The following is a 17,002-nucleotide window of genomic DNA, read 5'->3' as shown; positions in this document are numbered from 1 at the left end:
CAGGCAGCAGGTGGCAATATCATGGGAAGGGAGGAAACCGAAGCCCTTCCTTTGGTACGAGGTACATGAGCTACAAACGGCGGTGTCTAGCAAGGGATAAATGTAAATATTAAAAGAAAGGGTCAGTGACGACATAGGGGTGGTACATGGGCATAGCTGGCAGACCAGTGATGGTGTCAGTCCTTGAAACAACCTGTTTTCCACAGGGTTGGAAAGCAGCGTCTGAACCTATACATTAACAGCTGCCAACCATCTTACCTGTCAAAAATGTCCTATAACGGGACTAAGCACAGAGATGGCAATGTTCAACCAGCAAGTACTATCAGGCTTCTCAGAGAATGTCCGACTTATCACACAGAACACAGGGGTCTGGGCATGGGGTTTTGGTCACTCTCCTTTTTATATTCTTGCTTTCTGCTCCCAGGCTCAGTTTCTCTCCTAAGAGAATCACTTCAGCAAGGTTTATGAAGTAATAATCATTCTTCAAGCAAAAAGAAAGAACAAGCCTACAATGTTAAGATGTCTGTCTGAGCAATGCAATAGTTAAAAAGGTTATTAACGAGGCAACTGAAAGAGAGTCTGGAAGAAATGGTGCAACTATGAAATGAGCATAACAACAGAAGACCACAGAACTACTGTTCAACAGTAGTTGAGTGCTCAATACCCATATACTACTCTAAAAAGTACAAAACAGCTTAAAAAAATTTTTAATGACTTTCTAAAAATAAAAAGCTAACTTTTTTCCACTCATCCAAAGATCCTCTTTAGTATATGTAGTTTGTAATATTTTATTACATTGCCAAGAATAAAGAATATTTTGTGCTTCATGAAAGTAGAGACAAAGTTTCTTAATTCCTGTGCGTTTTTTTCTATTGAATACTCAAAAGAGACCTCAAAGGAAACACTGGAACTACCAGAATTCTCAGAAATGACAAATAACATGCGAACTGCAGAGTTCATGTTATTTGAATAACGTCCCAAAACTAGACACCAAACAAATCTTGAAACATATTTGAATTTTATGTACATACAACTACTTAGGTGCGGTAAATACAATAAAATTTGTGATTTTGTGATTTGTGACCTTTTTTTTCCTTAGCAGAGAGGCAACAACACTAAATCAGCAATACATTATTACTACACATTATAGAAATTATCAAGGGTGAAATCAAATTTATTGCAGCTGTAACACTTCCAAAAGAGAACAGGAATCTGGGTCTACGCCAAAGAACACACTTTGGGCAGTCAATCACATGATCTTCGAAATAACTAAATTAATTTTGTTGTAAAAATAAAAACTAAACCCCACTGAATATCAAAACCAAAGGGTACAAAGGTGGCTTCCAGATTGAGATGAAGGCTTCCTTTAATTTCTTTAACAGCTGCCATGGCACCTAGCTTTTTAACATGAAATGCAAATATACTTTCTATCAATTACAACCTGTATTTATTCAAAACAAAGGGATTTAAGTGATGAATACCATAAATATAAAGCCTGATTCAGCTCACAGATAAATACACCTTATCAAAACCTGAATCATCTAGAGCAGTAGGAGACTTCCAGAAAGCAGGAACAGCAGAAAAAAACTAGTTTGTCTTCTAATATCCACCCCAGAATGTCCCAGGTGGGAGATTACAGCCCACATGCCAGTTACTCTTATGGGCCCCAATTCAGAAAAGCATACCTATTCAGGAAAGCACCTAATTAAGCACATGCTTATATGCTTTTCTGAATCAGGTCCTTGGTACCATAGGAAATGGGTATAACAGACATAAAGTGCATATGTAAAAGTAACAGAGAACTAAGCTCCATAACATAAGTTTTCATTTATGGACTTTTGTATTTTGTATTTAAGATATGATGCGCTGCTTAAAACATAGCACAGCTAAGCATACTCCACTGTAAAATGAAGCATAGCCAAAAGGAGGCCTGAGTATAACCATATCCCAGGACGCATTCAGTATCGCACATGCCTAGTCCGCTGCAAAAAGTGCTGCAAAAGGTGCAAAGTACCCTTTTTTTGAATTATTTCATTTTCCAACAGATGGGCAGCTTATTGATATAATGTAGACAAGTGGCAAGTGGCCAAAGAGCTGTTTGTCATGGTGGCTTGGAGCTACTGATACATACCTAGTTAAGAGTTAGCAAAAACAGGGAGAGGGAAGGAAAGAACTCTGTATGTGTTAATCATGCACAGGGAAGATGACTTCAAGAAGGTCATTCCTTCTTTTTCACTAGCAGCACTGCAGAGCAAAAATTTATCTTCTTTTCCACTCAATGGTGTTCTCTATGAGAAAACCAAAGCTGAAAAATAAGGTGGCCACCAGCAAGCAACATTGCCCAGCAGCTGCTTTGAGCAAAGCAGGAAGCTGATGGAGAGCACACGTGGGCCAGGTGGATTAAGAGACACTGGCAAGGTCTGAAAAAATGCCAAGTTTTCACATGCTGTCATATCTGCGTGTGATTATCAGCCAGCAGGAAAACCCTGCGTCTGCGCTGGAGAAAACCAAGTCTAAGAATGGTAATTATGCGTATGTATGGAATACCAAACCCCTTATCTAGTTTCAAGTAACTGTTTTGCTAAAAAATGTTACTTTTTCACCTAGTTCATGCTGATCTTCTATCACTTAAAAATAATACTAAGCTGACTAAAAGTATGTAATGGCAGAACCATTCAGAACATTACACTGAGAACCACAAAGTTTAAAAATACTCTGCTGCCCATAAGAGCTTTGATCGAAGAGATAAAGCTTAGATTTGGAATCTCCCTCACTGCAAGATGACTATAATTTTAATACGGGGAAATGAAATTAAAAGCTGCAGTTTCATTCCTTGGCACTTTCTATTAACACTGCAAATCAGCAGAAACTTTAGTAAGTACTGGCCACTCTAAACTTTGGATTTAACAAACCAGAAGCTACAAAACCCCTCACAACAATACTAACATATTTTGCAATCAGACAATCTGTCAAAATGCAGAAGCTTTTGCATAATTCAATTATTGAGTTATTAAAGGTAGTTCTGTGAAATAATCTTGAAAGCTAAAATAGCCAGCCTAATGAGATATTATTTTCTACTTACACTTACCAAAACATAACCTCATGCAATTAAACCACAGGAAAAGTTTTCAAATAGGCAGCACTCATCAACTGAGAACCTGCTGGTCAGCCCAACCCTATGTAATGGAAAGGTGTATAGAACCTGAGCATACTAACAGGACTGCAGAGGTATTTCAGGAGGGGAAGCAACGTTCTTTTCAAGTCACAGCAACACTACAAGTAAGTGGGACAGAAACAGCAAAGGGCCGCAAATTCTGTATACCTATTAATGCATTGCTATTATAACTGACTTAACAGTTTCCAAAGGCTTTCCTTTTCATCATGCAACTATCACTGAAGGATCTGTAAGGCAAATCACAAACCCATGCAGTCACGCAGCGGTTTCTTTACTGTGTGCTTTTAGTATGCCAAATAAGGATGCGGGAGTTCCTCTTCTTTGAGTATGAAGACAAAATACCCTGTCATGGGCTGTTTCTTTCCACAGCCTTCAAAATCCATCACCTCCTATAGCCATACTAATTGTAAACACTCTACAGAATTAGCTGGATTGGATTTTATTTTTTCTTCATGATTCTCTATAACTCATTCTTTGTATCAGTTTCTCTCAATAGCCGATATACATACATAGAGTCAATTTACAGGTATGTGCTGGGCACACATACACACCATTACAAGTCAAACAATCATGATCAAATCTCCAAAAATTTGCCAGATTTTCTCTCATCCTTAGACTGAATTTGCTCAAGTGACAAACATTTCCAGTACGAACTACAAAACACTGGCACATAAGGTGCATACACCTGTTAATCCCACGGCATAACACAGTGGAGGGTCTGTGGGGTTTCTTTTGGTAACCATGTATTTTGTTTCTTTGGTTACTGCTGTTTTGGGAGCCAAGAATTTTCTGCTGAATTAGCAGGTGTTTACTGGCTTATCAAAATTCAACACTTAAAGTATTAACATATTTCAGTATTTAAACAGTGACTTTTTTGCTGGAGATCTAACAGGTGTTTAAACTGGTTCATTAAAAAAAAAATCTTTAAACCATTTCCACTAAATTTTATACATTACAGTATGTACTGACAGCAAGTGTGAGAAGTGTATTTCTTCATACGATACAGAGAATTTTTAATCCTCAAACAGCTCTTCCCTTGCATAAAATCAAACGACGTTAGGTTACATATAGATGGAGCAGACCACTCCAAGGAAGGGCAGGATCCACTGTAAACCAGTGGTGGCCCTAGTTTTAATCTATGACTTCTTGCCTTTAAAGAGAGTTTGCAAATTACTGAAGTCCCAGGGAAGCAATAACTCTTAAGCCAAAAAGTAATACTGGTCGTAGGCACTTAGTCTGTTATTCAGTATATACAGTAATAACCTTTTAATAAAGATTACTACAACTATTCAAAAGAGTTTAGTGTCATATGAATGGGGGAGGTCTTTAACTGATGGCAGAAAAATGTATATAATATTTCTTACTAAAACCACACAATTGTTTCAAGTTGTATACATTGCCTAATAAGTAGGATAGTTTTAAATTCTGGAAGTTTAATGATTTAAAATGTACAATACCATTTTAGGCACTGTAAAATAGTCCAAAATATATGGCCAATTATATACGTAATGATGGTCACTGTTGTCACAACTAGAAGACACATGCTGGTGTAACAGTTACGCTTCCCACTTAATACGCACTTTCTGCTAACTATAAATGTTTTGTTCATATTCAATACATGTAAAGATTTAGTCATTTATCCATAATTCTAAAAAGAGAGGACTGTGCATTTGAATAAAATTTAGGTCTTTAGAGTATCTAAATGTTGTCAAAATTCAAGGACTTGGTTTTATATGAGGGCAGAAAATGGATGTCGTGTTCTACTGGAATTATACTATAAATCTCTTGGTAGTAAGACAGATGTTGGATGTTTTTCAAAATGTGCCGACTGGAGACAGGATCCAGGATATGCAGGCATACAATGAGACTACTAATGAACCTTAGACTGCTATTCATCATAAACTAGATTCTGGAAAAATTTTTGCCTTCTCCCAAAAGGTTTACTCAAATATATTTGAAGCAAAGGGAGCTTGTAATGAGCAGGGGCAGGGGTGGTGGTGGGGGAAAGACCATTTCAGCACAACATACCCACCAGCCTAAATGCACTACTAAAGAAATTCAATTTTTTCTTCTACGTAGATGACTTTATTCTATTCTCTTAAGGCAGATGGGGATAGAAAGATGGTTGGCTGGAGTAGACACAGTACTTGCCGTGCTTTATTATTATATCACTTACACAGCTTTAGAGTAGAATAAAATCATTTAGGTTGGAAAAGACCCTTAAGATCATCGAGTCCAACCATTAACCTAACACTGCCAAGTCCACCACTAAGCCATGTCCCTAAGCACCACAGCCACACATCTTTTAAATACCTCCATGGATGGTGACTCCACCACTTCCCTGGGCAGCCTGTTCCAATGCTTGACAACCCTTTCGGTGAAGAAATTCTTCCTAATATCCAATCTAAACCTCCCCTAGCACAACTTGGGGACACTTCCTCTCATCCTATCACTTGTTACTTGGGAAAAGAGACGGACACCCACCTTGCTACAACCTCCTTTCAGGTAGCTGTAGACAGTGATAAAAATCTCCTCTGAGCCTCCATTTCTCCAGACCTCCTCATAGGATGTGCTTTCTAGACCCTTCGTTGGTCTTCTTTGGACATGCTCCAGCACCTCAATGTCTTTCTTGTAGTGAGGGGCCCAAACAGAACCCTTTAACATTAGTTGTGCCATGGTGATTTACATTTCTCTGCACCAAAAAGGCATGTCTCCTTTGTTACACATCACTTGTGTGAGTACTGGGTAGAGCAAGCACAGCAGTTATCTCCTATGTTCTAGCAGATTCTGCCATTAAAATGATGTGTAATTAATAGCTTCCTTCAAGCAACTAAGAGAAGTACAATAAGCACAAAAAGCTGAAGGACGGTTGCAAGCCCACACAGCATCGGCCCACTTATGTATCCTTTCACTGGAAGACAGTGCCAAGTACTACACAGTGTGCAATACCTTTATTACACTTTATTACATGTTTAGTATTCCCTCTTTATTAATGCAGAATAGTCTTGTCAGCTCCAGAAATGAGAGAATGATTTATTCTTTCATCTTCTTTCCATTTGGAAGGCAGCTACAGTTTCTCTTTATTTCTAAGATGAATCTTTTCTCCATTTTCCCCCTTTTAATCTGACATCATTAAGTTTATGACTTACAGGGCATTATAACCTCACAATATGCACAATATGATGTCAAACAGGAAGCCCTGGGAATGAAGCCAAGTTCCAGTGGAGCTTATGGATGTCAAACGTAGAAGCATAGCTGAGTTTGGCCTTGGGTAATTCACTCATTGGATCTCTCTAAATGGAGGCATTTTCTTCTGGGAAAGCAGAAAAGTCACACACGCAAACTGATCAGGTGACATTACTAGGATTTACAGGTAAGACAGCTTAGTCTCTTCCCCCAGCTGGACTGAGCTTACCGTAGACTAAGAAATCAAAGACAATGGCAGAAACACGTTTTTGGTCTTCACATAACAGTAACCTCTTTATGTCGCCAAATGAAAAGGTCTCACCTCTGCAGCAGTAGTCAGAGACAAAATTCCTCCATAGATCTTCATCACCATCATAGAAATCTTATTCTTAGGGACCGATTTACACACAAACCTGTGCTGCCTGCTTTTACTGTGGCATCTGCTAAAGACCATTTTCCAACCCCAAATTTCAAGGGAAAATATTTACACTCCCCTGAGAGAGAAGACTCTTATGAACTACAAGGAAGGATTAAATAAAAAAAAAAAAAAAAAGCAGCTGGAGATATTCCCTGAACAATCTAATATGTCTGTACCTTAAGTACCTTTAAGACTTTTATAATGGTCTGATTGTCTGAGACAAATTTTTTGTTAATATTAAACTCAAAAGCCACCACTGAGCAGCAGCAGAATAGCAGGGACTGATTCTACCATCCTCTCCCAGCAAACAGTAGTAAAGGATGGGTAAATAATGGGAACAGACCACGTTAGCTCCAAACATCAGAGGATGTTTCGTGAGCCTTCCCTAGACAAGAAAGGACAAGGAAGACAAATTTCATTTTTCAAGTAGTACTCGGTCATGCTGCTTTGATGTTTTGTTACAGCAGCAGCACCGAAAAGTATAAAATATGAAAAGTAAACACAGTTGTGTAGCGAAACAGTGAAAGAGCCGTGTCTGAACATTTTGACTGTATTATTCACCCCAGCAGGTAGGCATGCTACATTTCACATTTCTACGTTACCGTATACACTGGGTCAATGTATCCTCACAATCATCATTTACACAGTTGGTTACTCTTTTCCCCCATAGATGCTGTTTTATATCTTTGGCTCTCTTTCAGCATTAAAAACCTGCAAGAAAATCATGCATAATGTATACATTCTTATTTATATTTTCCATTGAAAATTTCCTCAGTGAAAATGCAAATCTTTCAAAAAGAACTGAGCTAGGTATTACAGACAGTATGAGTATTATATTTAAAAAAAACTGAGAAAAAGGTTCACCTTTCACCCATGTAGCTTAGCTATGTTCTGTGCTTGAATGTAATTCATGAAGAAACAACATTGTGTCTTATCAGTACAGTGCATAGAGTATCTGCCATACACAAATGGGGATACAGACAACACTTTATGCACATAAAGTCCACATAAAACTGTCAAAGCTAGTGTCATTCTTCTGGACTTCAGACATTGTTTCTGATCTATCCACTGCAATCCCTCTCCTTAGAGGAATTAACATGTGTCATTGCTATTAGAGCCTGGCAACTGAAGAGGCAAGAAGAAGTTACAGCAATTCAAAACTGTCATACTATTTCAGTAAAATAAACAATCTTGTTGATGTTTTCCATTTTATCTAAGAGTTACGGTACAGCCTTGCCTAGAAAGAATTTTAAAATTACAGTGCTTAAGCTGTGATGGCTCCAGTTAAATCCTTCCAGTCCAAGGGGCCAGGTAACTAGTGCTGCACAGACATAGAAAGGAAACCATGCAAACCATGCACAGCCAAAACTCACAAACTGAGTCTCTTCATTTGAACAACAGCTTAAAATACTACTCATGAAGAAAAATACTTTTCTGTATTTTCTTCCTCTCACTACGCAGGGAATGCCTCAACTGGAAGAAGACAAAGAAAGTCTGCTGGAAGGATACTGGCTACTACTAATGGCAATAGTTTCAGACTCCGTAAAGGAAAATGTCAGTTTTCATAGAACAATGACGGGGAGATTGCCAGTGGCGTTTATCAGCTGTGTTGGTTTTTTTCTTTCTTTCTTTTTTTTTTCCTTTTCCTGAGTCTTACAGTGTACATATTATGGATAATATATTTTAAAATACACTCTTGATTAGACTGGATTGTGAATGTTGATATTTTCTCTCATCTTTTTCTGAAACTATGCTAGCAGCAAATATAATTTTTGAGCACTGCGAAGCACTCGGCTGAAAATTTCGGATGTTTCGAAATACTGCATTGCTCCTGGTTAGACGCTGCATCCCGTATTCACTAAAGGCCTCAAGAGTGTCCCTTGAGACTGCTGGAAATTGGAGGAGGACAGCTAGTAGGTCAGCTCCTGCTCTTAGGACATGCCAGATGGGTTTCTGTAACTGGTGATTTTAAAGAAGCCACGCTCCAGCCCTTTTACAACCAGCTGGCATCCTTCCTCTTCAATGCACGTCATGTCAAGTAAACCCAGACAGCAAAGAATAGTGTTGCCCCTGGGATAATTAACAGTCATTCATTAGCTCCACACTCTTGCAGGTAAACTGGTGACCTTTGCAGCATGATTTGCAGATCCACAGTCATGTCATATCCGCAGCTCTGACTATTATTGCAAGATCAGTTATAAATGGAAGTACACTTAGACATAGAATTTTACAGAGGTTTTTTTGGCGCACAGTAGGCTCTTCACAAACATGAGAAATTCATTCATTCACGCAGGAATATGTGGTACAAGATCACTGACCATTATAATCTGCCTTTTATCATTATGTATTGTAGCATGTAGACCACACCAAGATTTCCTTGTCTGACAAAGTATACAATTTCCCACACACCACAGAAGATGAAAGTAGCAGTTAGTATGATCTAAACATATCTCTTTTTCTCCCGTCCTTTTTAAGTGCTCACATAAACTCTTTGCACAGTAGGTCTGCCTGACACCCTACTGATAGGCTTTTCACAACTGGTGAATTTTACAGCTGCATGACACAGAAATAATCATGTTGGGATCAGGCTCTAGATATGTATTCAATTTTTGTAGACATAAAAAAGAAACATCAACAGGTTAACTATAGCTGCATGGCTACAGAATGTGTAAAATGCCAATATTCTAAATAATTCTAGGTCTTCTTTTATCAATACCCAGGCATTTAGATAAATCCAAACCTTTCAACTGTGGACAAATAAGTCACTCCTGAAAACCTGATTATATTTGGCAGGATGTCGTGTTACGCACTTATTCAGAGTCTGAACTTATCACAGTTCAACACCAGGACTTTCAACAGAACTCTTTACGAGGTTAATGTCCAGAACAGAAGACATCCAAGAGCACCAGGAAAGCAGCAGAAGTATAACATTGTTATTGTAATACATCTGAAACCATAGGCATATTCTAAAATACGGTTTAAATTACATGAACTTAGAGATTTTCAGTAAATAGTTCAGGATAAGGTTCTCAAAATGTTAATTCTACTCCGTTTAAATTAAAATTAGATATTATTTCAACCTGGAAAGTTCAGGCCAATGTTCACTCTTCAGGGAAATCTTATCAGTGGGTGTTTGCTTTTGCCAAAATTAAGTACTATTGGACTCTCGTACTAACAAGAAAGAATTGAAGAGCTTATGAACGATCAACCAATGATGCTTCACATACTGCCCTTGGTCCTACAAAGACTATTTCCTCTACTGCTAACTTAATTTTGCAGATATCTCCAGATTAAATTCAGCAACTTGGAAGAAAAATGTAAAACTTTCCTTCAATTAATTAAACTCTGGATTCCTTGAGCTAAAAGCAAGTTACGCACGAAACTCAGTATGGTATCAACTCCTTGGAAGCCTATGGTTTTCACTTATGATGCCCTACAGAGTATGGTTTAAATTGTCATTTACTACATCTATTAATAAACAGGTAATTGCATTCCATTGGAAATAATAAACTGATGATGAGGTCCCTTGCACCTTCAAAGCTATGGGAAAAGGTGATGAAATTAGCTTAATTTTTATGAATCGTCTAGATGCAGGTGCCACATTACAGAGGCTACAGGTTAATTCTCACTTTTATAAAGAAGTACTGAAAAAACATGAAAACTTATTATCAAAGCTATTTAACTTCAGCAATGAACTTGAGAATATGCCAGAGAAGCACTTAGATAACAGGAAAAAGAACAGGGTGTCCGGATGTCCATAGCCATCAAAGCTCTATCACCATTACAAGGACCACTACAACTGCATGGAAGAAAAGGTACAGAGAAAGAAACAAATGCAGCTCTTAAGATTATTTAGCATAACCTGAACATGTGAATGTGCTAATGACTGGCGCTTGAGTTTACTCTGAGTAATTAATCATTCAAAAGTACATAATAGATACGTAATGGGAGATGATAACCATTAGCTAACTGTATGACTCAGTGTACAATAAAGCGGTCAAATGTATACAAGGGGAAGCTGAGGCTAGATTCAAGCTCCTGAACAGTTAGACCTCTCCATGTAGGATCTGACTGACGGTACACAGCATTCACTTTTGCTATCTGCAGTACTCCCATGGGAACAGAGCCTCCTGTGTCCAATGCAGAGAAGGCTGAGTGAATCTGATTCCTGAAATAAGTGAGATTAAAAGCATCCTGGAACGGCCCACAGTGACCAGCAGGTAAAGCAAGTGAAGTTCAGATGCCCATAATGGGTCAGGGTCCCTCAAGGCCAGTACCTGCCAGGCTGTTTAAATAAATGCAATTAATAGTGGCTGATGTAAACCACAAGATAACAAGATAATGAACTATGTACAGAACGCATTGCTCCATGTGATGGCAAAACCCACTGAAAAGATACAAACATTCCACAGATTTCATTGCAGAATTATTTTAATTTCATTGTTTCAAAAAATTGTCATACTATCAAGTTTACTTCATATCTGAAATAAAACAACCTAAAAAGGAGGCAAGGAAATAACAGCCCATTCTACTCAAGCAAACACCTGAACTGCTGAGAAGCAACATGCTGCACTCAAGGCACAGGCTACTGGAAGAATTTTAACAGTAGAGTAAGAATCTTTGAATGGGCGGAAAAAAGAGAAGCTAGGGGTTTTTCTAGCTGCTTGAGAGCCACTATGAGGATCACCAGTTAGTGAGCAAGTTTTTTCTCATACTTAATCCTACTTGGACTGATAAATGCACAAATCCCATTTACTCAGAGTCAGTAAAAATAATTCCTAAGAACAGTTTAAGCACACATTACTCACTGCTGGTTTCTGAACTACAGTCATAGTTTGACTTTTTTAAAGAAGGAATTTAGTATCTACGCTGCCGTGTCCAGCAACATGAGGTTCCCAAGCTGTGGGTGTTTACTATGTAAATCTCAAATATGCTCAGGTGGCACCCCAATGCAAATCACTGCAAAGCCACAAGCAGTCCCACAGGGAAGGTGACTGTGTGACAAACTGAAACTTGAAAAACTGTGCTAAATTTTTAACAGCACTACTAACTGAAATAAGAAAACCATTTTTTTCATTTCAGAAATAAGTGAGGTTTGCTTTTGCTCCTTCCCTTGTATACTTTGACTGAATCACATAAACAGAAATTTCATGTGGCCCAGAACCAAAGACTAAAAACTTAAAGTCAAACACAGTTTCACAGAGTCACGAGTGACTAAAGATTTGCACTATTAAAGATTTTTTTTCATTACAAAAATCCCATTAGTCACTACTTCCACTGGAAAAAAAAAAAAATCAGGGTTCATTAACATTCATTCCTCTATGTTTAACCTAAGATTCAGATTTAACATTTCAGCTCTGTATTACCTTATCAAATTATATCATAGATGCCTCAAAAATTCTATGCCCAGTATTTTCCAGACCGGAGCCTGTAGGGACTGAGGATGAGAGGCACAGCAAGTGAAGGAACCAAAGAAGCATTAGGCATCAAATTGCACCTTTCTTCCAGGTCCTCTGAATCAGAGCCACTCTCCCAAGTACCCTCCCTGCTAGTCGGATGTAGAGCGAAGAGCATACTGGAGATACAGATGAGAATGTCAACCTGCGTACACCTGAGCTTAGCAATGAGTCCGAGCAGGATGCCTGAAGGATCCCAAGGATAAAAACACCATGTTTAGTCCCCACTTTGAAATCTGTTTTGCAGTGGATTCTCTTCCTTTTGATGCTACCAAATTCTAACTTCAGCAGGTGTTTTCACAAGGGAAAAAGTAAAACCCCCACATATTCTCCACTGGCATTCTTAAGGTCAATTAGCACTGGTAAGTAGTGTCTTATAAACTTCTTTCAGAAACTGGTCACAAAAGCCACACAGCATACTGAGCACACTAAAAGTATTACATTGGTAATACATCCACAATACCATAATATGTTGGGCTTTGTTACACTGCTATTTTTATTCCTGCTAAACAATAAAAAAAAAAATTATTGTAATGTTGCTATTTACTGTAAAGATTTGGTTTTTTCCCAGTGCATACCAGTGACAACTCATGTTATAAATAACATCTGACCATAAGATTGTTCAGATCTCTGTATACGGCTTTTACTTTCACTACAGGAAAGCACATTAAACTTTTTACACTATAATTTATATCAATCTCAAACATAGAATGTCTTCCTTGCCTATTGCCCAGATACAGCTCTATCATCTACTGGTGTCAGTGAAAGAACACACTTGTGTCAACCAGCAAGTCCTACTGCATTTGAGACTCAGGCTTATTCAAAGGCATCTGTGCAAACCAATAAATTTCCCCCTCCACCTTTTTTTTCTCTTTTTTTTTTTTTTTCTGCTTTAGGCATTGTACCTTGAAAATGGGAAAACCTCTTGACTTTCTTGAAACACAAAAGTTTTGCTATAGGTGGCCTAGGTTTTCTAGGGTAAGTGAATTTTCTGTAAAAAAACTTCAACTTTAGGTACAGGTTCTTACACACTACAGGACTATAGATCTTTTCAAAGTATTTCTCAGCCCTGTTGTTAGTTGACAAATGAACACTCAGCTTATTTGTGGCTCTGTTCAACAACATTCTGGTCTGGTTTTGCCTTAAATATCATGAAACCTCTATCAGGGTGCAGTTACCATGTATACAACAAAGACAGAGAGAGATACGATAAACTACATCTGTTGCCACGTTTAAGAAAAGGCTTGTTCAGTCAACTCTGGTCTCGGCTGAAATAAACTGAAGCTTCTCACCTAGAAGTTGCCTTTATAAGAGTAACACTCTGACACAAAACTCTTGTCTCTCAGCTGCAATGCTGCCTCATGTTTGGGTCAGTGGACCTCTTGGACTAAAGCACAATCACTGCTGAAGTCCAAGTGCTGGCACACTGCAAAGCATGCTACGGCAACAGTATTCTCATCCGTCATCAGGTGTTGCTTTGCAGAGGATGGAGGATGAACCAATCTTAAAAGAAAATACTTTACCAATTAAAAAATAATAAAATAAGCAACAGAAGTTTTTCATTGTTTCTTCAATGGGATCCTCTGGGGCAAGTTCTGCCTTAAGGTATATTATGGCAAAACTATTTCCATTCACCGTAGCCGTAACATTTCAACACTTTTAACTTTTCCTCCTTTAAGTTGCTAGAGATTTAACCTAATATAAAAGAGGACAAGGATGTGACTGTGGTTTAAGGGGTCTGCATATGCTCCATGTGTTTAACACATACTTTATAAAATATGAAATTAGATTCTTCATCTAAGTGTCATTTTATTATTTAAAAATGTAACACTTCTCCATGTCATTCTTCTTTTTTTCAATACAAGTTGACTTCCAAGTCGACCATTCAGATACTGAGGTAGAGCTCAGAGAAAAGTTGCTACAGGGAGAAGAAAGAAACCATGACTGTTATATGATGCTGAACAAATATTAGCCATAGCCACAAATCATTCAGAAGTATTTGCTAATAAAATATTTCTGAAATGATTGCTTTTATTTTGTACTGTATTTCCAAGTCTTTTCCAGGAAAGTGTTTAAGCACATGCCTAACTTAAAGCACATGAGAAATCCCATTGATTTCAGTGGGCTTAAACACATCCCTTAAGCCCCACACATTCTTCAGCAACCTGCTGCATCTGGACTTTTTACAATAATCAAATGAGAATAAACCAAATATATGTTCAGTGTAATCCATACTTTTCACATGAAAATGTAGACACAGTCATTTAATAGACGCAAAAACACAAGACTTTTAGCCTTAGAAAATGAAAAGGCTAGAGAAGATTGATTCACTGCCATATTGTCAAATATTCTCTGTGCATTACAAAACTCTAACCCTTTTTTACTGAAGAAGAAAGTACTTCTGGATATGTTAACATCACCTAGACATTGTCAAAATCAAAAGCCTAAGCTGATGTACAATCACTGTCCTAAGGAAATTATTATATTTTCATTTTGCATTCACAGATAGGACTGACATGGATATCCATGGAAATTTCATGAGTAATTCTAAGTTAAAATACAATATTAAAATCAGTTAAAAGTATAGCATTTATAAATTTGGCATTTTAAATGCTTGAACAAGTATCATATCTTACAAGCAAAATCCATCTGCAGAGCTTGCAATGTGTCTGTCAGATTGTGATGATAAAGAAGCACAAATTATAGGGAGAAGCAATACCTTTCACTAGGCTGGCCCATGTGTTCCAAATCTTATGTATACATGCATATATACAAACCTTTTCTTAGGTGAATAAGCCCCTGTTGAAGCTCCAAAGAAGGTCTAAGTTGGCCCAGTTTTCAGGCCTTGAAAAGAAGTTTTTGTACCTGCAAGTTTTTTCCATTTTTTTCTAGTGGTTTTATCTGTTATAATATAATAGAAGTCGCCTCTGATACCCCTATAGCATCAGAGCTGTAACAGCACTATTAATGTAGAATTCCATGCTCCAGGAACCCTAGAGCAGAACCCTGTGCAGAAGACTGTATCTACCTTGAGGGAAGTTCACATAGCTTGTGGTAGTAGCAATTTTCCCAAGTAGTTTCACCCCTAAAATTCCAGTCTGGGGCCAGGAATACCAATCATAACAAGCTATAGAGTAGTTTTGTGTCAGTCCTTGTGAGTGCTCCAAGGACAGTGTGTGACAACAGAACGTATTTCTTTTATTCGTTTTCCTTGTTACTAACCACAGCCCATACAATGCCTTTCCATGTAAACCTCTGATAGTGACTAAGTAACATCTTCCAGGAGACAGGTGGAGAGCTGAACCACAGGAGACGTGACAGTGCCGATGACAGGAACGTTTCTGTTTGTGTGCCAACCCCACTTCTCAACCCATCTTACAAGGTTACAAGCCATGAATGTTATTCTGTCTCACTCTGTTGGATATTTCTTTAACAGATTGTCTACTTAGCTTTTACAGAAAACTCCTTTCAAATCATAATTTTAATTAACACAGAAGGTAATGCACATTTCTATGACGTGTGTGTCAACAGTGAACATCTGTATCTTTGACCAACGCCAATCTGTATTTCTCCAGTGATATGCAATTCGTATGAAACATGAATCAGCTCAGTTTATTCCACATGTCAAAATGCATTATCTGCTTCTGAGTTTTGTCTCATTCGGTCTGTCCCATTTGGTAAATGGGAAAAATAAAACACATACACAACCACTAATGTAGTTTGGAAAAAACACCTTCAGATTTATCACTGGTGGATTATGGTATAGAATGACAGAATGCTGACGTGGCAGAGGGCAAAGTAATCAGAAAAACAGTATTTATGTGTTCGCAGAGGCTGCTATGCCATATGTAAAGGTCTTGCAGCAGGGAGAGAACAACATTTTCTACCTCAAGTTTGTTGGAATGGGAAAGACTCAGCCCTGTAAATTTTCTATACTTTCCTACTAGATTACAGACAAGGAATTAAGGTATTACAGTTTATTCTTGATCCACTGTAATTCAAAACAGGTAATAATTTTGGATCATCTACAGCAAGCCATCTCTCTGTGCCAATTTCTCTGTCTATAGACAGGGGATAATAAAACAGCTAAGCAACACTCAAAAGTCCTCTGAAATATACCTTGGGAAAGACATGCTGATTTTCTTTTACTTCAACTTACTTCAAGTTATGGCATTTTTCTTCAATGATTGTTTTTAGTTAAAAGCAAATAATCACTCATTAAGGGAACTATTTTTTGCTGGCTAAACCCATAATTCTTCAGAAGGTACTCGCTTATTGATATTCAGTATAGTTCATTGCTTTCATAACAGTGAAATATTTGTGCATACTGCCAGCATTTCATGACCAGAAGCTAGCCTAGATAACTTCCAGAAGTCTCTTTCAACCAACGTCACTAACTTGACAAGATGAATTGCCTGTAATATTCCAAGTCCTATCCACATGTCCCAATATCCCAATCCAGAAATATTGGTATCACAGAGATAAGAACCACAACATGCTCTGCTGTGATACAGAACAGTCTTCTAAAGTATGACTGACATTTAAAACTCAGTAAAGACTTTAAACTATTTTTCATTGAAATGAGCTTCAGCCGAAGCTCCCAGGGCGCAAGCAGGCTGCCCACCCTGGATGCTGCAGGCGCAGGGCCCGTGCGACAGAGACGTAGCTACAGCTGAAAACTGATCTGCAAGAGGATCACATCTGACACCCTCCCATGTTAAAACAAAACAAAACCGTCGAAACAACATGGTCCGAAAAAGGTTGCGA

At 38.0% G+C, this 17,002-nt stretch overlaps 1 protein-coding gene across 10 annotated transcripts in view; it reads right to left on the bottom strand.

The window, feature by feature from the left end:
* Window positions 1–17,002, bottom strand: part of EYA4 (EYA transcriptional coactivator and phosphatase 4) — a 155,478-nt gene that overhangs the window by 115,017 nt on the left and 23,459 nt on the right. The gene's annotated exons all lie outside the window — the stretch shown is intronic.

This window comes from Phalacrocorax aristotelis, chromosome 3 (genome assembly GCF_949628215.1).
Source record: "Phalacrocorax aristotelis chromosome 3, bGulAri2.1, whole genome shotgun sequence".
Lineage (NCBI taxonomy): Eukaryota > Metazoa > Chordata > Aves > Suliformes > Phalacrocoracidae > Phalacrocorax > Phalacrocorax aristotelis.
This window is presented reverse-complemented; position numbering and strand designations above follow the sequence as displayed.